Here is a 21,236-nt window from a genome sequence, read left to right on the forward strand (position 1 = left end):
ATTGCTTGAACCTGGGAGGCGGAGGTTGCAGTGATCCGAGATCGCACCACGCACCACTGCACTCCAGCCTGGGCGACAGAGTGGGACACAGTCTCACAAAAAAAAAAAAAAAAAAAAAGTACTTCAGATAGAGTTGTCCCTAGAGGCATTTGGGCTAGATGGGATTTCCCCTAGAGGGTGGAGAGAGCCGGGCCTGGGTTATAATTACACTATGCACTACTTCCTCCTAAGCCATATTTTTTTTTTTTTTTTTTTTTTGAGATGGAGTTTTGCTCTTCTTGCCCAGGCTGGAGTGCAATGGCATGATCTCGGCTAAGTGCAACTTCCGCCTCCCGGGTTCAAGCGATACTCCTGCCTCAGCCTTCCGAGTAGCTGGGATTCCGAGTACCTAGGGCCACCACACCTGGCTGATTTTTTTGTATTAATAGAAACGGGGTTTCTCCATGTTGGTGAGGCTGGTCTCGAACTCCCAATCTCAGGTGATCTGCCTGCCTCACCCTCCCAAAGTGCTGTGATTACAGTCGTGAGCCACTGAGCCCGGCCTGAAAGGAATCTTTTGAGGGGAAAAGGAGTCACAAAAGTATGCAGTCTGAGGGCATAAAGGGGAATCTCACAACTTTGTTTTGGTGGTAGAAGGGAGGGGCTCCCTTTGAGCTTTTTTCCCCCAGCAACTAGTAACAGCTGAGCTGCTGATTACCGGGGTAGCTAGGACCTCTGAAGTTTGAAGTTCAGAATTGTACATAACCAGCTATGCCCTAGAAATGGTCCTAGTCACACTTTTGAATATTTCACAAGCGTCTGTGCCAATAATGTGACTAGAACATAGATAACATTTGAGTGCTTGCTGAGTACCAGGAACTGAGCTCAGCAGGTTACATTAAATTGTCACAATAAGCCTACAAGGTGAATAGCAGTATTATCCTTTTGTTAGAAAACGTTGCCCAAGATAATTACAGCTAGAGAGCGATAGAGCTAGGACCAGTCCATTGTCTTAGCCAGAACTCTTCCTATCTCTCTTTCCTGGAATGTCCTTTCCTGGAATGTTTTGAAGTGACTTCAAATCCAGTTTACTAAACTGAATCTGTGAAATTTGGGGTTTAATCAGTGAAGAAATGTACTTTTCTCAGTAAATGTCCTCTCAGTCTTCATAACTTCAGAGGGTTTTTTTTTTTTTTTTGGAAAAAAATTATTACAACATCAAATTATGTGAATACTCCTCTTTATCTCTTCATTTAATAACACAGTGATCTTACCCATCTCCTGGGAAGTTTGCAAATCTGGGAGTGGGGAGAAGGGAGATTGTCTGGGGGAATCACCAGCATTTAGTACTCCAGGAGACAGATAATAAATAAATGGGATGCAGTGGGCATTGGACAGCCCCTCGTAATGAATAATTCTTCCACCCAAAATACCAACATTTCTCCCTTTTAGAAACTGATCTACTCATCCATAAAATGCAAGTAATGAATTTCTTCCATGAGAAATTGAAGGTATACTTTGCCCAGTTACAGTGCATAAACTATTTGTAAAATTCCATTCCAGATCAATCCCAACTGAATTATTTTTGCATTCATTGCTCCTCCTTTTCCTTTTTTTTTTTTTTTTTTTTTTTGCCAAGTTTAAATACAATCAAACTGTTCACTTAATCTCACTTTTTTGGAACAAATCTATGGCAATTACTCTTCCCTGACTAGGAAATAGGAAGGAGGGGATCACATTTAAAAAAACAGTTTGTTCTGTTCCTGGCAGGAGCTATCTACCATCCAAAAAAGATTCATAGAGTACAGATGTCCCTGGGCTAAACTGTTGGCTGTGTTGGTCCAAGGCTTTGATAAATGTCTCTCTCAGAAGTCACACTGATTGCTTTGTTTATTATAACCTTTATTCAGCTTGATGCGAGTGGATTGAAATTCATTACACTTCACAGATATGCATTATTAGCTTGGATAATTATTTTGATAAAAATAAAGTATTGACTGTAACGTTAACTTATCTTCGTGATAAAAATCTTTAACATTCGTAATATAGATTCATTCCTTGCCTCTGAACAATATAAATTTTGAGATGGTATTTTAAGGACTTCAGTCTGATTGAATAGCAACAGGTTATATGGTCCAAAATGGTTGAATGTTCCAGTAATAGTTGTAGCTAACATTTATTGCCATTTATCTTAACAACCTTAAGAGGCAGGTATCATCATTATTCCTATTTCATATAGTAACACTGAGATGATAGTGAGAAAAATCATATTTCTTGACTGCTTCCTCAATATCAATGGGAAATCATAAACCATATCATTGACATGTCTATATAGCAATCTTTCAAAAATTTTCTAGACTTACAAATACTTTAATATCCTTTCAGATATTGTAATGTAATCTACATCACATTTAAATAATTGATGTGTACTACTTAGGCAATTTTCATAGATCAAACCAAGATAATGTACCCATCTAATAGAATATAAAATAGTTAACAAGTGCTACTTGGTAGTGCTCTTTTTTTTTTAACTTTTAGGTGTGGGGGTACATTTGAAGGCTTTGTTACATAGCTAAACTCATGTCACGTGGGTTTCTTGTACAGATTATTTCATCACCCTGGTATTAAGGCCAGTACCCAATAATTTATCTTTTCTCTTCCTCTCCCTCCTCCCACCCTTCCCTATCAAGTAGACTCTAAGTGTCTGTTGTTTCCTTCTTTGTGTTCATAAGTTCTCATCATTTAGCTCCCACTTAGAAGTGATAATGTGGTTTTCTGTTCCTGGATTAGTTTGCTAAGGATAATAGCCTCCAGCTCCATCCATGTTCCCACAAAAGACATGATCCCGTTCTCTTTTAGGCTGCATAGTATTCCATGGTGTGTATGTACCACGTTTTTATTTATCCAGTCTGTCATTGGTGGGCATTTAGGTTGATTCCATGTCTTTGCTCCTGTGAGTAGGGTGGCATTCTTTCTTATAGCAGACACTACTACTGACTATGTTTGTAAAAGATAAAGTGATTAACAACAATCCAAAATTCTGTCCAATTATCTGAGAAGAAAAGAAAGTTATATCATCTTATATTGCACAGTATGCCCAACATCCCTTGGTCTATAAAAGTATTAAAAGTAGTATTTTAATTAAATTGGCTATCAAAGTAATTTTAAAAGAACGTGAATGCAATTAAAAATAGTCCATACCTTGACCAAGCAACATAATACTAAAAAGGAAAAAAAGAAGCCACCAAACGTCTTGTGGCAAGTTCTGTGTCATCTATATGAATACACATTCACCTGTAGGAATCTTGAAAAAGCAAGTGTCTTTCATTCTGTTTTGTACATTTGGATCACATTTTTGAAAATGTTGTAGGAGAACAGTCATTGTGCTTTTGTATTTATGGTAATTATGAACACCCTAGGGAATTCTTAATCAAAAGTTTTTCAAATTGAAAAAGGTAAACAAAGTCAGTGTAGTTTATACCACACTCTGCCTTTCAGATTGGTCTTGAGAACACAAGTTTTTGAAAATAATGCCAGTAGAATTAAGAGTTATTTACAACTACAATTTTTTTTTCTATTTTTTAATCATTGAAACCCCAGTCTTGTAAATCACAGGTGCTGTTATTTTGCTAGTTTTGAATGAACACGTTTGGTATCAGGATGCAGTTAATCCACACACATCTAAACATGCCCTTATGCTTCCATTTCCTATGTTGAATTATGTGAAAAAAAATGCCCAAAGCTGACACTCAAAAACTGTAGAAGTGGTAGAACTTTAGACGATGTTAGTATATAATGCAAATATCTGGTTTTTATATGCATATAGAGTGTAACAAGAATATACATACTTCAAAGGTCTTGATGAAGTTTAGATAGTATAGAATTCTGTAATATAGTTTTTTAACCATTCTCTTTTTTTGAGCATGGGAAAGTAGCTATGTCGTAATCTGGTATGTGTCTGCAATAGCACCCAGGAAAGAACTGCGACATCTGGTTCATCACAAGCGTAATCAAGCTCAAGTGAGAATAAGAGCTCAACTCCAACCCTCTTTTGAGTAATTTTCACAACCAAAAAGTTACTTAAAAAAAAATATATATATGGCCGGGCGCGGTGGCTCAAGCCTGTAATCCCAGCACTTTGGGAGGCCGAGACGGGCGGATCACGAGGTCAGGAGATCGAGACCATCCTGGCTAACACGGTGAAACCCCGTCTCTACTAAAAAAAAATATACAAAAAACTAGCTGGGCGAGGTGGCGGGCGCCTGTAGTCCCAGCTACTCGGGAGGCTGAGGCAGGAGAATGGCGTAAACCCGGGAGGCGGAGCTTGCAGTGAGCTGAGATCCGGCCACAGCACTCCAGCCTGGGCGACAGAGCGAGATTCCGTCTCAAAAAAAAAAAAAAAAAAAAAAAAAAAAAATATATATATATATATATATATATATATATATATATATATATATCTTGTATGCACCAGAATGTTAAGCCTTGCAATCATTTGAAAACACCTGCAAAAGTCACAATTTCAATATTAAAACATACATCTGAAACTACTGTATTTGCTTTTTTCTGAAGTTTGAGAGCAGAAGGAGGGAAAGTCCTCATTGGGCAGTAAATAATTGAAATTGCATAGTTTTCTTTGTTTTATTTAACTATATTATGCATTCCCAACTCAACTTGCCATATGCTGCTTAGAAATACCTCACAGCTTGTAGCATGCTGCTATTATAGATACATTATAAGTCCTTAATATTTTTCTTAAGTTAGGCTTAACTGAATCATCTGCCTTACACAATTATAGGGAAATGGGAGAAATGAAAATGCTTTAAAATGTACTTTTTGAAAGAATTTATTTTTAAGATACAAAATGGGGCTTCTCCCTTGTGCTGGTAAGTAGTATCACAACTGGGACCTTTTTCCTGAGTATGAGCTGGGAGACCTTCTAAACAATAGAAATCGCACATTTCCTTTCACCTAATGCGTAAGGTAAATTTCATTCATACTGTTTGGTGTCATACACGGACTCAGTATGGGCCTTCTGGGCACAGAATAAAAGGTTTCTTTTGCCTGAGAATGAGCTTTGAATAATCTTTTTGACCAACATCTGCTAATTCTATAGCAGATGGGTTTGTCGTACAGATTATTTCATCACCGAGGTATTAAGCCCAGTACCCAATAACTATCTTTTCTGCTCCTCTCCCTCCTCCCACCCTCCCCCATCAAGTAGACCCCAGTGTCTGTTGTTTCTGTCTTTGTGTTCGTAAGTTCTCATCATTCAGCTCCCACTTATATAAAGTGATAACATGTGGTATTTCGTTTTCTGTTCCTGCATTAGTTTGCTAAGGATAATAGCCTCCAGCTCCATCCATGTTCCCGCAAAAGACATGATCTCTTTTTTTTTTTTATGGCTGCATAGGATTCCTTCTAATTTGGAATCTTCATTTTGTCAGATTGAATCTTTTTATTGGGCTATAACAAACTTACTCTCACAATAACTACATTCCCTTATGAGGGCAGAGCCCTCATGACCTAGATACCCCCCATTTGCACCCCTCTCCCATTGCATTGGGAACTATTTCCAAGACATGAAGTTTGGGGGACCATTCAAACCATGGCACAAATGGAACTCAATGGGTTTCATTGTTGTCCAGTTTTGTATCTAGTTTCTCTAAAGTCCCTCAACAGAGCCCATGGGAGGTAACAAGTTTTGTGTTAAATATTTAAAAGGTATATTTTTTGTCTTATCTTGACAAACATATAATCATAAAGACCTGGAAGTCCAGGTTTGAATTTAGAATTCTTAGACTCTTCAGAATTCTGTGTTGGAATATGGTGACATGGAAACAGCCAGTCCATGGCCCACCCGACTTAGTCCTTAACTTTCAAAAGCTTCAAGCAAACTTGAGTGAACTTTCCAACCCACAAGCAAGTTATATCAATATCCTGCAAACCATCCCCACACCCTTGCATCAGCTGTCTATGAGGCTTCCTGTTGTGTATACCAGCAGAGCAGCCCACTGTCTGTTATGTGGGGAAGGGGCTTTTCCAAGTCCCTACAGAATTCTTGGATCCTAGGTACCCAGATATGTTCTAGAAGGAGGAGATGGTAGCATTACCTCTAGGAGGGTCAGAACAGGGCTTTCTTAAAGCATAGGGTCCAGGGTAGAACAGGGCTTTCTAAAATACTGAATTTGCTTGTATTTTGTGAATTTTTGACATTTAAAAATATTTCAATACCTTGCATCTATTAGGATGGCTACTCTCCAAAAACAAAACAAAATATTAAATGTTGGCGAGGATGTGGAGAATTTGGAACCCTTGTGCACAGTTGGTGTGCAATGTAAAATGGTGCAGCCACTATGAAAAACAATATGGTGGTTCCTAAACAAAATTAGAATAACCATATGATCTAGCAGTCTTACCTCGAGTATATATTCCCAAAAATTGAAAGCAAGATCTCAGAAAGATATTCATAACCCCATGTTCATAATAGCATTATTCATGAGAGCCAAAAGGTGAAAGCAATTAAGTGTCCATCAACAGAAGAATGGATAAACAAAGTGTGATATATGTGTATGATAGAGTATTATTAAATAGAAAGGAAATTCTGACACATGCTACAACATGGATGAACCTTGAGGACATCATGCTAAGTGAAATAAACTTGTCACAGAAAGACAAATACAGTATTATTCCACTTATATGAGGTACTTAGAGTAGTCAAATCCATAGAGAAAGTAGATTGGTAGTTACTAGAGCCTAAAGGAAAAGGGGAATGTGGAGTTTGTTGTTTAGTGGGTATAGAGTTTCAATTTCACAAGATAAAAAGATTCCTGGAGATAAAACGTAGTGATGATTGCATAACAATGTGAATAGACTCAACACAACTAAACTGTACACTTACAAATGGTTAAGATGGAAGTTTTTTTTGTTTTTTGTTTTTTTTGGAGACAGTCTTGTTCTGTCGCCCAGGCTGGAGTGCAGTGGCGCAATCTCGGCTCACTGCAACCTCCGCCTCCCGGGTTCAAGCGATTCTCCTGTCTCAGCCTCTGGAGTAGCTGGGATTACAGGCATGTGCCACCACGCCCAGCTAATTTTTGTATTTTTAGTAGAGACGGGGTTTCACCGTGTTGGTCAGGCTGGTCTCAAACACTTGACTTTGTGATCCACCCACCTCAGCCTCCCAAAGTGCTGGTATTACAGGCATGAGCCAAGATGGAAGATTTTTTGTTATGTGTATTTTACCACAATTTCAAAAATATATTGAAAAACTTAAAGTAAAATTTAAATTGATGCTTAAAATAAAACATAAACAGAAGTACAATGTCAGTGTGCATTAATCTAAGATCGCTTTTCTGTTTTAAAATGCAACAAAACAGCCAAATAAGAAAGCTTCTGAGTAGACCATTCATTTATACTCAAGAGTATTATTTCTAAAGCCGCTTCCTTTCTTCCCTCCACAGTGAATTCCTCTTCATTGTACCTGTTGTCTGTTCCCCCTTAAGCCAGAAATGAAGGGCACATATCCGAGTGTTTCTCAGCATCTCTGTTTTCCAGAGCTGCAATTCCCTGTCCTTGATGACCTCATCTGCAATGGCTGATTGCACACTGACCTTGGCTAGTCTTAAATCTATGCAGCAGAACCTTTGTACATTCTTATAGACAGAAACTGTAAGAACAGATGGAGAAGTTGGCTACAGGAACATAGTTATTATCGCTGAAAATGTTCCTCCTCTTTCCAACTTGGTTCCCCAAGCATGGCTCAACGTGGGTTGAGCCAAGCAGAAGATCTTAGTGACTCATAAGCTCCCAGAGAAGAAATCCACATATAGCCGCCACTAAGGTCACATTTTCCTCCAACTGCTTAAGCATTACATCTTTTCAATAGGTGTAGGGATGCTGTGTTGCTAAGCATCAGGCAATGATTGGGTTTCAAATTTCTGGTTTCTGTTTGACACGTGCCCAAATGGCACCAGAGTGGCAAATAGAATTCTGCGGCGGTGTGGCAGATGGTGAGGAGAAGCATGGGAGAGCAATTGGTGTTTCGCATCTGTGGAAACTGTCCATTGCTTACTGGTCAGGTGACGTATGAAACTGCATATCCCATTATTTATATATTACAAATACATAGGCACATATCCTAATCCATAGTGAGTAATAATCACCCACTGTGAGGCTGCAAGAGGTATGGGCCAGCTGAGACTGTCACTGGCATCCAAGAAGAAAAAGGACCAGCTCTGGGTAGAGTACAGTGAACGGTCAACCCAGACCTGGCTCTAGGAGCTCAGTGTGACCTGGGGTATGGCGCTAAGAGCTGCTGAGGTTAACTTTGGTCAAGTCATACTGATGTCTCATCTCTCTGACAATTGCTTCTTTATCCAGCACCATATCTGCTTTCGAGTTCATTCATAAAGCTGTGGCAAGATTCAGATGCTTTTCGGCTGATGGACTGAGAGCCTCAGTTCCTCACAGGCTGTTGACCACAGGATCTCCTCAGTTCCTTGCCATGAGAGCCTCTCCTCTCCATATGGCAGCTTACAACATGGTAGCGGGCTTCCCTCCAAGCAAGCAAGCAAGCAAGCAAAAGAGCAAGACAGCAAGATAGAAACCAGAGTGATTTGTAACCCAACATAAGAAGTGACATCGCACTACATTTGCCATATTCTGATAGTTAGAATGGAGTCACTAGGTCTAGTCTCAAGGGGCGGAGATTACACATAAGGAAGAATACCAGGAGGAGAATGTCACTGGGAACCAGTTTAGAAAGCCTCCCATTATAACAACTCTGCTTTTGGACAATATTGGGTTATAATACCCTTTCAAATAGAAGGGCTTTAAAAATTACTACATTTGCAGCTACTCGGGAGGCTGAGACAGGAGGATCACTTAAACCCAGAAGGCGGAGGTTGCAGTGAGCCAAGATCACACCACTGCACTTCAGCCTGGGGGACACAGTGGGATGCTATCTCAAAAAACAAAACAAACAAACAAACAAACAAAAATACCTACATTTCCCACATGCCTGTCAGAAATCTAATGAATGTTGCCCATCCATAACCTATTATATTAAGATAATGATGATACTGGTATAAGCCACTCTTCTAGCAAACAACCTGTTATACTATGATAGGAATTTTTTTTTTTTTTTTTTTTTTTTTTTTTAGTGCATCAGCCATTCTTACTAGAATTCAGCCAGTTTTTATCTGAGTTTTACTAGAGGAACCAAAAAAAAAAAATGCTCTTGGTTATCACCAAAATCAAAAAATGACACAGCTGAAAAAGAATTTTTGTGCTCACTTAGCCCAATTCTTTCATTTTACAGCAAGGCAACACACTCATTACTAGCATTGCTGGGTCCATGTTAGGTTTTGCTGAATTTAACATTAGGTTTTAGGACAGGACCAATGGTACTACCTCCCCTGGGAGGCCTGCAGCATGGATGTGGATTAAGAAAATTGAGATGGAAAATAAGGCAAGGCGTTAAAAAAAAAAAAAAGGTGGAAGATGAAAAGAGGGGAGGGAGAACTCTGAGAAAAAGAGACAGGACTGCAGAAGAAGAGGAAAAGAGAAAGGCTAAAACATATTCACTGCAGGCACCACTGGGGGGCTCCATGACTTTCTGATGTAGCTGTTTTAACACAGTGACATTCTGATGTGTCTGTCAAAACAATGAAACTTTTGGTGTGTTGTCATTGATAGGCAGCATGGCACAGTGATTGGTTAAGACTTAACTTTGGAATCATAATGTGGGACTTGAATCCCATCTCTGCAGATAGCTGTGTGACCTCTGCAAGTTACTTAACTTTTTTTTTTTTTTTTTGCCTTATTTTCTAAAAGGGGGATGATAATAGTGTCTACTGAATGGGATTTTTGTCAGAATAAATGAGTTAATAAGTGCAAATTGCTTACGACAGTACTAGGCATATGGAAAATTCTATTATTATATGATGAGGACACACACCTTATTCCCAGTCCTCAGCTGGGTTTGAGGTTGGAGTGAGGCATGGTAATAGGGGGAGGATAAGGCTTAGGGATGGGAAAGGGACAGCAGCAAGCAGTTAGGGTAAGGAGGTGAGTTGTGGATATCACCAGGAAAGTGCAGCCAAATCAGACAGCCTCATGCATCACCAAGCAGATCAAACAGACTGCATTAGAAAGTCTATTTGCCCATACCGCCATCCTTGTAATTGTGGATCATTTTTCTATCCCCACCTCCCATGCTCCCTTCATTTCAGCTCCTCTTGAAGCCTCAGTTTGTTCTTCCTGTTGCTCATTCCCTCAGGAGACGAATCACCAGCAATGTAGAGCTGCAGTGCAGCTGAAGTAATAAGCTGGAAATCAGAACTATATAATAATTTTATATTATTACAATTATTACGTAGTATCAAAATTACTTAATTTTTTTGTTTGTTTGTTTTTTGAGATGGAGTCTCACTCTGTGTCCCAGGGTGAAGTGCAGTGGCGTGATCTCTGTTCACTGCAACCTCTGCCTCCCAGGTTCAAGTGATTCTCCTGCCTCAGCCTTCCCAGTGGCTGGGATTATAGGCATGCACCATCACACGTGGCTAATTTCTGTATTTTTAGTAGAGACCGGGTTTCACCATGTTGGCCAGGCTGCTTTCGAACTCTGACCTCAGGTGATCCGCCCGCCTCAGCCTCCCAAAGTGCTGAGATAACAAGCATGAGCCACCGCACCAGGCCTCAAATTACTTAATTTTAATTTTTGTTTTATACTATCACTGTGGTTCCTATCTTCTCCAGAGCTTTCTCTCTTCTGGCTTTGTACTTTTTATTCAAGCATATATTTATATTACAGACATCTTATCAAATATTGTTTAAACTAGAATTTGCTGAGCACCTATTATGTCCTAGATACTGTCCAGTGCTTTCTTACAATAACCTTATGTATTAAGTATTGTTATTCCACCTGTAAAGATAAGTGAAACTATAACTAGAGAAATCATCACTTGCATGAAAAAAAAAAGAGAGAGAGATTCCATTTACGTCCTTATTCTTTCAGCAACCCCCAATAGCCTAAGTAGTCTCCCAGGCATCAGGACTAACCCGGACTTCACCAGGACCAAATACTGTCTGCCTCATCCTGGCTTCATGGACCAGGACTCCAGCCTGAAGAGAAAGAACAATTCTAAGCAGAAGTTCAAGGAGCTGTTTAAGGAGGGTCTTTATGAGATTGTAACACAGGAAGACACAAGCAATGTTGCTTCAGCACCCAGGGGATAAATTATTACACAGAACCAGGGCAAGAACTGAAGAGAGTAGGGTGTCATTTTCCCACTTCACAGGTTTCCCCTATGGGATTCACTGGAAAATAATGTGGACCAGAAATCAATGTTTCACAGTGGCCGGGGTGAGGGGCAATCTTGGAAAACCAGAGTACGAGGTAGAAGGACATGGGAAGAACAGGCAGGACAACCTCTGCAAGTACTGCAGTGGGGAAGGAACAGAGGGGCCCCAAGTCCTTTACACAGGGGAAAATGATGAGGCAGTGAGAACTGATTATGGTTATCTGTGGCTTCATTTGTATTAAACAGAAATGTGGTTACACAAAAATAAATAAGACAAATTGTCAAAGAAGTGAAATTTTGTGGAGTCAGACATGCAAACAGATCATTAAAAGGTGACCAGCACTATTATAATAGTCCTTACAGAGGAGGTAACAACCAGGTAAGGCTCCGAAGGATGAACAAGAGTTTGCCAAATGAAAAGGAAATGAACGAACATTCTCCTTCCTCCTGCATAGGCGGAATCTCACATGCAGAGGCTTAGGGTTATGGAAAATGGAGAGATAAGTTAGGAGTAGATTGTAAAGAGGCACACCAGGAGATGTGGAATTCACTTTGTAGGCAATAGTGAACCAGCCCACCAGCCCAGACTTTCAAGTAGGGGGTTCGTGGAAGCTTTTTTTTTTTTTAAGGTATTTTAGAGGAAAATTTGGACAATTCGTTGAGAGGGGCAAGGTACCCACCTGAATGGCAGTTGGGTAAGGACCAGAGTGAGAAGAACCACTGATGGGACTGAGTAAACAACTTGTGCAATGACCCAGCAGCCAGAGACCATGCTGGTTCAGGAACTGAGGGAAGCTCTGTGAGGCCAGAGCACATCTGGCTTGAGGAGGAGGAGAGGATGGCAGTAGGAGAAGGAAAGAAGGCTGTTCACTTGCATGCAGCTGCTGTGAGCTGAGGGTGCAAGTTCCAGTTGAGGTTAGAACAGAGCACTGGGGTTGTCAAGACCTTTTTCATTCCTGAATCTTGCCCTAGCACCCTGGAGGCTGGGGGTGGAGGAGATGGCGAGGTGGGGTGGGGTGGTGAGGAGCTCAGAAAATGTTTTCCTGAAATAGAGAACTGAAGGAATCAAGGCTCTGCTGAGCCCACTAAGAGCTGGACTGGAGCCTGCTGTAAGTGGTCAAGTCGGGTGATACCCAGCAGACAAGTAATTTGGTGTGCAGACCGGAGTAGGTTACAGAGGACCCAAGGGTCAGGCTAAGGATCCTGAACACCATCCAGGATAGAGTGAAGAGTGGGCTCCGGCGCCTGAACTATGCAGCAAGCAGTGTGTTTACTCAAATACTACACAGCTGGAAAAATCTTAATTCTCGATTTACATTGCCAAAAAAAAAAAAAAAGTCCATAATACTCTCTCACATCTGGAAAGACGCTAATCCGAACTAACCCTATTCCCTGGGACCAGAAGACCCAATTTCTACCGCGGATAGACAGCAACCGCCTTATGCTAAAGGCTTTTTTCTGGGGGAGGGGGGTGTTTGGAAAGAACGGTTGCAAAAACAAAACAAAACAAAATCCCAAAAAACCACTTACCCAATCTCAACCACCCCAACCGATGAATTTCGAAGAAAGTGCTTTTTAAAACAGAAAAAACTAGATGACCACAGACCTCCCACAGAAAGCTAAACCCATGAGTGGCATTCAAAAACTACCCATTTTCTGGAACATCTTTTGTAGCTAAATCCCAGTCACCCTAGCCCCGGAACACTCCCGCCCTCCGTCCCCGCACCCCCACCAGCGCTCGCAGGCTGACGGAGGTTGGCGGTGGCGCGGCCGCTCAGGTGAGGGGCCACCCAGTCCCTCGAGGCGCCGGGGCTGTAGCCTATTTGCTGCAGTCGCAGCAGCAGGGCGAAAGGGGGTTGGCCGGGAGTGGAAGAGGCGGGGGACGCCCGGGAGGAGTGCGGGGGAGGGGGACGGGAGGACGCAAAGGAGAGCCGGGAGTGGCAAGAGTACGGCGCCGGGAGGGGGAGCGGAGAGGGCGGGAGCGGCGGGGGCGCGCGCCGGCGCGGGGCCAGCCTCGCTTCGCCGGGGTCGCTGGCTGACGCGCGCCGCAGTCCGAGCCTCAGACGCGCGGTCGCGGGGGACGGCGCAGGGGCCGCCTGGCTGGAGCAGCCAGAGGGGACAGCTTCTTCGAGAACGGAGGACACCGACGGTCCAGGGTCCTGGGCAGTCACGCCAGAGCTGAGCGGTGGGCGCGGCGCGAGAACGTAAGTAGCTCCCTGCGTGTCTGGCAGTGACACTGGGTCCTGCTCCGGGGTGACGGCCGGAGCGGAGGAGGACGCGCGAGGCTGCTGCGTTGTCACTGGGACACTGGCGCGGGGTTCAGCCGAGCGCTCACCCGGCTGGCAGCGCTGCAGGAGGGGCGAAGCAGATCTCCAACTCCTTTCTCCCATGCAGGCCCCCGACACTGCCGCGGGCGCCAAGAGGGAGCAGAGGGACCTGCGCTCGGGTGAGGGCACAGCTGAAATCCAGCAGCGCCGGCACCCACCACCCCCTCCGGTCTGTGGCCAACTTCTGCTCCGCGCCCGCACCCCACGCTTTCCGGGAAGCCCTGCCCAGAGCACTTGCTCGTGGGCAATTGGGCATGGAGAGCCTGCGGGCCAGGCACGGCGGCTTCCCGGGCTTTGGGCACTGAGGCGCGGGGCGTCACGCCACAGTGCCGGCGGGGCGAGGAGCGCGGGCGCCGGGCTAGGAGCGCACGGGCGTGTGCCTGTTCCGGCCCCTGCGAACACATCTGGGCGTGGGCTTTGTTCGGAAGTGCCTACACCTGTGCCGACCGCCGAGTTCAGGGGGCGAGGCCGACTTCTTTTCTCCACTCTCGCTGCCTGGAAAGGGCTCGGGGAATCGAGGCAGAACGGGAGAGACACTGAGGACAGAGGGGTGGGGCGCTTGCGGGGGCTTTGTCGGTCTTACAGGTGCGGGTCCCAGGCGTCGCCGCGCCCCGCCCTACCTCCGAGGGCTGGGACTTGTCGGGGTTGGCGCGCCGGGCTGGGGGCTGCCTGGGAAGATTATCTTCCCAGCCCAGGCTCTTAGCGGTGGGATCTGGCATCCGCTCCGCCCGGGATGCTGTGTTGAGCCAGGAGTGATTACCCGCCCTGGAGCATCCATCTCGCAGCGAGCGCCATCTGCGCCGAGCGCCGCCCCCGGCCCCCGGCCCCCTCCACGCCGCGCGGGTGGGCGCCGCCGCATCCTGGTCCCCGGCGGTTGGCCAGCTCAGCCACTCCCGGCCCGCATCTGCTAGAGTGCGGAGGGGGACGGGGTGTCGCGGTACGGTGAGCCTGGGAGTCATCATTTCTCCCAAAGCGGTGTCCTCAGGGCAGCAAGCGCTGCCAGAGGGCTCCCCGAGCCCCGGGGCTGGCGAACAGGCCGCTTCCTTCCCCGGATCGCCTCCCCTCCCGCCCGCGGCCACATCTTCGTCCCTGTACGCTAGTGGGTGGCCCCTGCGCCGAGGGCACCGAGGGAGGGCGCCGAGCGGTGGCGTTTCTTTCGCACCCCGCCTCTCTCCTGCCCTTGTCTTCGCACCAGGGGCTCCAGCCCTTGGCTACCACCAGCGCAGAACTGTCCTGAGAAGGAAGCTTTCTTTTGCTTTCCGAGTCCCAGAAGGTTAACGCTCAGAAGTGCAGGTCTAGCCGGGCGCGGTGGCTCAAGCCTGTAATCCCAGCACTTTGGGAGGCCGAGACGGGTGGATCACGAGGTCAGGAGATCGAGACCATCCTGGGTAACACGGTGAAACCTCGTCTCTACTAAAAATACAAAAAACTAGCCGGGCGAGGTGGCGGGCGCCTGTAGTCCCAGCTACTCGGGAGGCTGAGCCAGGAGAATGGCGTAAACCCGGGAGGCGGAGCTTGCAGTGAGCTGAGATCTGGCCACTGCACTCCAGCCTGGGCGACAGAGCGAGACTCCGTCTCAAAAAAAAAAAAAAAGAAGTGCAGGTCTAAGAGACCGGGCCCTTCCTCGCCCCAGGCTTTTGCAGGAGGAGATGCAGCCAAGTGTAATGGGGCAGGAGGCATTGGTTCTGCACCAGGAGCTCCCCCTGGGGTGGTCCTGGAAAGGAACACGGTAACCGCTGAACACAAACCTGGCAGGCTGGGCTGCTATATGGAACTGCATCATGCTAACCATGCCCTGCTGTTAAAATATTGTAATAATGGCAGTACTTGCTGAAGTACTGAAATGGAGTTAGGCAACTGATACTTTCTGCTTTAATGGTAATGATAGCCAACCGGTTTTGAGAGCTTTAGATGTGCTGGGCGCTGCACATGTTACGTGTATCATCTCATTTAATTATCACAGCAACCCCATTTTAAAAATTAGGAAATGAAGGCTTAGAGAAGCCAAGTAACTTTCCCAAGGCCACACAGCTAGGAAGTAGGGGAGTGGGATTGTTTTTGTCCTTGTGCTTTACAATCCAAGACTGAGAATGTGGCCTTTTGGAGGCTTATCAATTTAGGGGAAACCTAAACCGCTGAGTATTCAAAACCAGGGAGATACATTACAAGCCCATTTAATTCTGAGCTCTGCAGAGCTCGCAGTAGCAGGCAATATTGTAATTCAGAGAATCGTATTGTGGAATAGCCTTTTATTCCCATATAACTCCTTTACATATTCTTTTCTTTCTGTTAGCTTTGAGTATGTGGCTGTAAATCCACAATCCAACCCATTACAGTCACTGAACTGTTCTTAGTAACCAGGACCTCTGTGATTATATAGATGTTCCTGGCACATCATAAAGTTTCATAAAACTTTTTTTTTCTTTAAGGAAAAGGTCCCCAGCCCTGAATATCCTATGTACACGGTTTTGACTGCAAATGAGTTACTCCTCAAATTGGATGTTGAGTTTGAATAGGACCCTAGTATCCAATCTTAGGAAATCATTCTATTTCCTAAATATATAGAAACATGTGGGGACATTTATGAAGATGCTCCATGTTAACTGGTAGAGAAGGAGAATTTGAACCAAAGTGGAATCAGCTATTTCTGGAATAGCTTTTATAATTATAATTAACTGATCAATTGGAAAAATTGATTTATTTTGCATTCATAATCTTACTGACTCATAGTCTTGTTTCAACCTTCTTTTTACTTTATTACAGGAAAGTTACTAAACATTTTACATAATCCAGGAATTTTAGAGCTATTAAAGGACTCAGGCAACATTGTATCTAACTAATCCTTCGAGTTTCAAAACAACTGCAGTAGGGCTCAGCCTTATAATGCAGGGTAGTGATGAGGTCTTTGGACTGAAGGCCATTGCCCTTACACCACATCATTTTTGTTAACACTACAGTAACAGTGAATGGAAAGCAAAGCATGGTTGGAAATGATACTTCCTGTGAGGCCAATACAACAATGATGGCAATAATTGCTAGGTGTAAGTGCTTCAGAAGTGTGAGGGGGTCCTGATAATGTATACACCTGGGCTGTAGAAAATTTCAAGAATCATTTCAAATAATGCTTTCATGCAGGTATAATTTTCCCTGGGTAACAGATTGAGTATAAATAGACTCTACAGATGTTATATTGTGTATGTACAAAGGAGTTATTCAATGGAACTCCACAGGAAGTTTTTCTGGTAAAAAGATTTCATTCATTCATTCACTCATTCCTTTCATTCCTTAATAAATATTTACTGAGAGCATGGCTTACTGTTTCAGGCAGTGGGGATACAGTGGTGAGCCAAACAGAATATGTTCTTGGGAAGATTAATTCTAATTTTATCTAGCTACATACTTAGCCACACACAGATTTTTTTCAGATATCACAAATGCACAGCCGTTGAACTTGCACAAACTGTAACACATTGACTTAACAAGCACTCAGATCAAGAAACAGGGTAATGCACGTATGAGAAAGCCCTCTTGTGGCCCCTCCCAGTTATTACTCACCCCAAAGGGTAACCACTGAGGCACTGAGGCTTTTTCCTTATATTCTTACCATAGATCAGCAACTATTGGAATCTCATCCTCATTTTCAAAGGGAAGCTCGGTACCATCTGAGAAGCTCAGTAACCCATAGCAAATTTAACTGGAATGTAGAGCTTCTAACATATTCTCTAGGAAGTTTTGTGCGTTTGAATCAAAAGACTGCTTTAGGTCAGTCTTCAACTGTTGCGATGATTGGTTAAGAGGAAGTGATTTGAAGAGTATTAAATACATTTAGATATTCTTTTCCCTTAAAATTTTATGCTTCCCTGACTGAAGGAACCCTTCCGGGAACCTTTCTGGCAGGTGAGGACAGAGGAGAAAACTGGATGCTAAGGGCAAAAATCCAGTGACTTATTTTATTTAAACATTTTACTGCATGGGCAGATGAAAAGCTCCTTCTGTTTAAAACAGCCTCTATTGGGATCAAAGGCTGAAGTTTCTTCCCCTGCACCCAGCAGCATTAATGAGACATAATTGACAGGTAAGGGTTGTATACATTTTCTATGTACAACATGATATTTTGATATATGTATACATTGTGAAATGATTACCACAATCAAAATAATAAACACATTTATCACCTCACACAGTTAATTTGTGTATGTGTGGTGAGAACATCTCCCCAATTCCCGTACCCCCTAGCAATCACCATTCAGCTCTCTGCTTCTGTGAGTTTGACTGAAGTTTCTAAGAATAGGAAGATGTACCGAAATGAATTTTTATTTTTTCTCTTAAAATTGAAAGCTACGAGAGGAAGGAAATAGGAGAATGGCTCTGCCTTCAGCTTCAGCAACTGTAAATCCTTCATTATCAGATTGCCCTTAAATGGGGCAGCAAATGCAATATGTTTATTTAAAATACATTTTTGCTCAGTTAGTTTTTTATTGTGGTAAAATATATATGACATAGGATATGCCATTAAGCTATTTCCAAGTGTATACTTCAGTGGCATTAAGTACATTCACATTGTGTGCAACCATCACCACTATACCTCTCCAGAACATTTTTTGCCTTCCCAAATTGTAACTCTGTACACATTAAACAATAGTTCATAACCCCTCAGCCCCCAGCCCCTGGCAACCAACATCCTACTTCCAGTCTATGAATTTGACGACCCTAATATTGTATGAGTGGACAATATTTATTTGTCTTTCTGTAACTGGTTTATTTTGCTTACCATAGTGCCTTCAAGGTTGATCCATGTGTCGGAATTTCCTTCCTTTGTAATGCTGAATAACATTTCATTGTATGTATAAGCCACATTTTGTTTATCCATTCATATGTCATATATACGTGGGTTACTTTTACCTTTTGGTTAATTGCAAATGATCCTGCTATGAACATGGATGTACAAATATCTGAGTCACTGCTTTCAATTCTTTGGGGTATATACCCAGAAATGAGACTGCTAGATCATATGGTAGGTCTATGTTTTTTTTGAGACATTGTCATACTCTTTTCCGTAGTAACTGTACTGTTTTACATTTCTGCCAACAATGCACAAGGGTTCCAATTTGTCCACATTTTCTCCAACACTTGTTATTTTCTGTTTTCTTGATAATAGCCATCCTAATAGATATGAAGTGCAGTCACTGTTACTTTTTTTTTTTTTGAAGATGGAGTCTCGCCCTGTCACTTGGACTGGAGTGCAATGGTGCAGTCTTGGCTCACTGCAACCTCTGCCTCCTGGGTTCAAGTGATTCTCCTGCCTCAGCCTCCTGATTAGCTGAGATTACAGGTGCCCACCACTGTGCCCAGTTAATTTTTGTATTTTTAGTAGAGACAGGGCTTCACCAGGTTGGCCAGGCTGGTCTTGAACTCCTGACCTCAGGTGATCCATCCGCCTCGGCCTCCCAAAGTGCTGAGATTACAGGCGTGAGCCACCACGCCCAGCCACTGTTACCTTTTAAAGCTGTAAATTAATATCTATATATTCTGAACAGGTCATTCACAGCATTTCTAATTTATTGGATTAACATTTATTAATATGGAGGTGTATGTTTTTCAAAAGTATTAATTGATTACATACTTTGTGCAGAGCAAGAAATTGATGTTGTGGAGCATATGTGTTGTAGTCCAAGTCCAGGATAAGCTACCATTAGTGGCATACATTCATGTCATTTTTCTTTTTGTTTTTTTTTTTTATTTGAGACGGAGTCTGGCTCTGTCGCCCAGGCTGGAGTGCAGTGGCCGGATCTCAGCTCACTGCAAGCTCTGCCTCCCAGGTTTATGCCATTCTCCTGCCTCAGCCTCCCCAGTAGCTGGGACTACAGGCGCCCGCCACCTCGCCTGGCTAGTTTTTGTATTTTTTTTTTTTAGTAGAGAAGGGATTTCACCGTGTTAGCCAGGATGGTCTCAATCTCCTGACCTAGTGATCCGCCCGTCTCGGCCTCCCAAAGTGCTGGGATTACAGGCTTGAGCCACGGCGCCTGGCCCATTCATGTCATTTTTCTAAAATGTTGAATTAGAGTACCTTTATCTGTAATGCACTTGTGCTAAGTGATTTTGCTATGAGGGTAAGTTAAACAGACATGCTTTTTTTTTTTTTTTTACTGCCGAAAAATAGCATTATTATTTTAATCCAGAACAAGAGCAAATTTGCCCCATATCTGAAAATAGAAAGAAATATTCTTATGCTGAATGTTTAGGGATGTACTGGCGTTGTAAATTATAGTTCCACGTTGGACATTTCTCTCTACCATTGAATCTTCAAAGATGACAGCATAAATCTTCACCACCCAATTATAATTGCTTAGCTGAGCTAATAAAAAAGATGTGGTGTCAACTTAATTGACCTATTTTACTGGCCTACAAGACTGGAATTTCAAATTAGAAAAAGGTAATTTTTAACAGTCTGATGGAGGGTTTCCCTGAAGTGACTAAGAAGCTAGTGAAGATAAACAAACAAAAAAAGCCAGTGGTAAAGGGAACAAATTTACAACCACTGATGTCCTGTCCTGTCCTGCACATACTGTCCTAATGGCATATTCAGTTTGAACACAGGAATGACGAGTCTTACTTGTATTATGTGCTTCCTGAATGTCTTCCATATTGCTCTGGACTAAAACATTGTTTAATTCACATGAGAATGAAAATGACAGGTACTGTCAGGCAAAAGTGATCCTTTTGAAATTCTTCTCATTAAATAATGGTAGGAAGGGCTGGAAACTATATTTTGAACATATATACATTGAATATATATATGTTGAATATATATATATGTTTAAATTTTATTATGTGCATAGTGTGTTGGTTCAAAACCCACTGTAACCAGAAAAAAAAAAAAAATCTATTCCTAGGGCAATCTGAGGGAAAACTGTAGGAGGTCTTCCACTGGGTAATATGCAATGAATTTGATTTATCTTTCTCAAGTGGGCTGAGAGCATTCAAAAAATTCAGTATGAGTATTCAGCATGTAGTGATCTTTTCTCCAAATTTCAACTTTAAAACTAATTTTGTGCCACTTTTCGATGTCCTTGGCATTTGAATGGCGTGATTTATGGCATGCATTTTTGATGAACATTTACAGACTCATATTCAACACCACTGACAGATTCTCTCTCAAGAGAAAGGGGAAGTACTAATCTTCCATTAATTATGCCTCAAGGTAAGAATGGCCTGTCCAAAGAGTTTCCTCCAGGAGTTTTTTGGTTCTCTGAGGAAGGATGGCTTGCGAGTGAGTCCGCTGCTGCCTTCCAAAACCTGGTGCGCCTTTTCAGTCCCTTACCTCAATAGAGAGCTACAAGGACAAAAGTGAACAAAGGAGGCCTGTTTTGCCTGCCCCACTTGCTGGGCTGTTGTCTTGGCCCTTTTCAGTGAAGGGAGGGGGGAGCTGGGTCAAAGTTGAAGAACACTGAAAAGGAATTCAAGCTTCATGTCGAAATTTGAATTATAGCTTCAGTTTGAGTGCCGAGTAGATTAGTTCGAATTGAAATTTTTGAATCTGTGGAAGCTTAAGTGACAGATGGTGTTGGAACAACCCACATAGAGCTGGATGGCACACCCGAAATGTTGAGTGCCCAAGTGAGGCACT

At 43.1% G+C, this 21,236-nt stretch overlaps 1 protein-coding gene across 27 annotated transcripts in view; it reads left to right on the forward strand.

Moving 5' to 3' along the window:
* Positions 1-13,279: 13,279 nt before the first annotated feature.
* Positions 13,280-21,236, forward strand: part of NRCAM (neuronal cell adhesion molecule) — a 335,017-nt gene continuing 327,060 nt past the window's right edge. For 25 of the 27 annotated variants that reach the window (XM_033192793.1, XM_033192817.1, XM_033192788.1 and 22 more), the window contains exon 1: positions 13,280-13,486. The gene's annotated coding sequence lies outside the window, so the exon portion shown is untranslated. The remainder of the gene's footprint in view (positions 13,487-21,236) is intronic. The other 2 variants (XM_033192804.1, XM_033192807.1) reach the window with 1 other exon arrangement.

Source organism: Trachypithecus francoisi, unplaced genomic scaffold (genome assembly GCF_009764315.1).
Source record: "Trachypithecus francoisi isolate TF-2019V2 unplaced genomic scaffold, Tfra_2.0 Lachesis_group4, whole genome shotgun sequence".
Lineage (NCBI taxonomy): Eukaryota > Metazoa > Chordata > Mammalia > Primates > Cercopithecidae > Trachypithecus > Trachypithecus francoisi.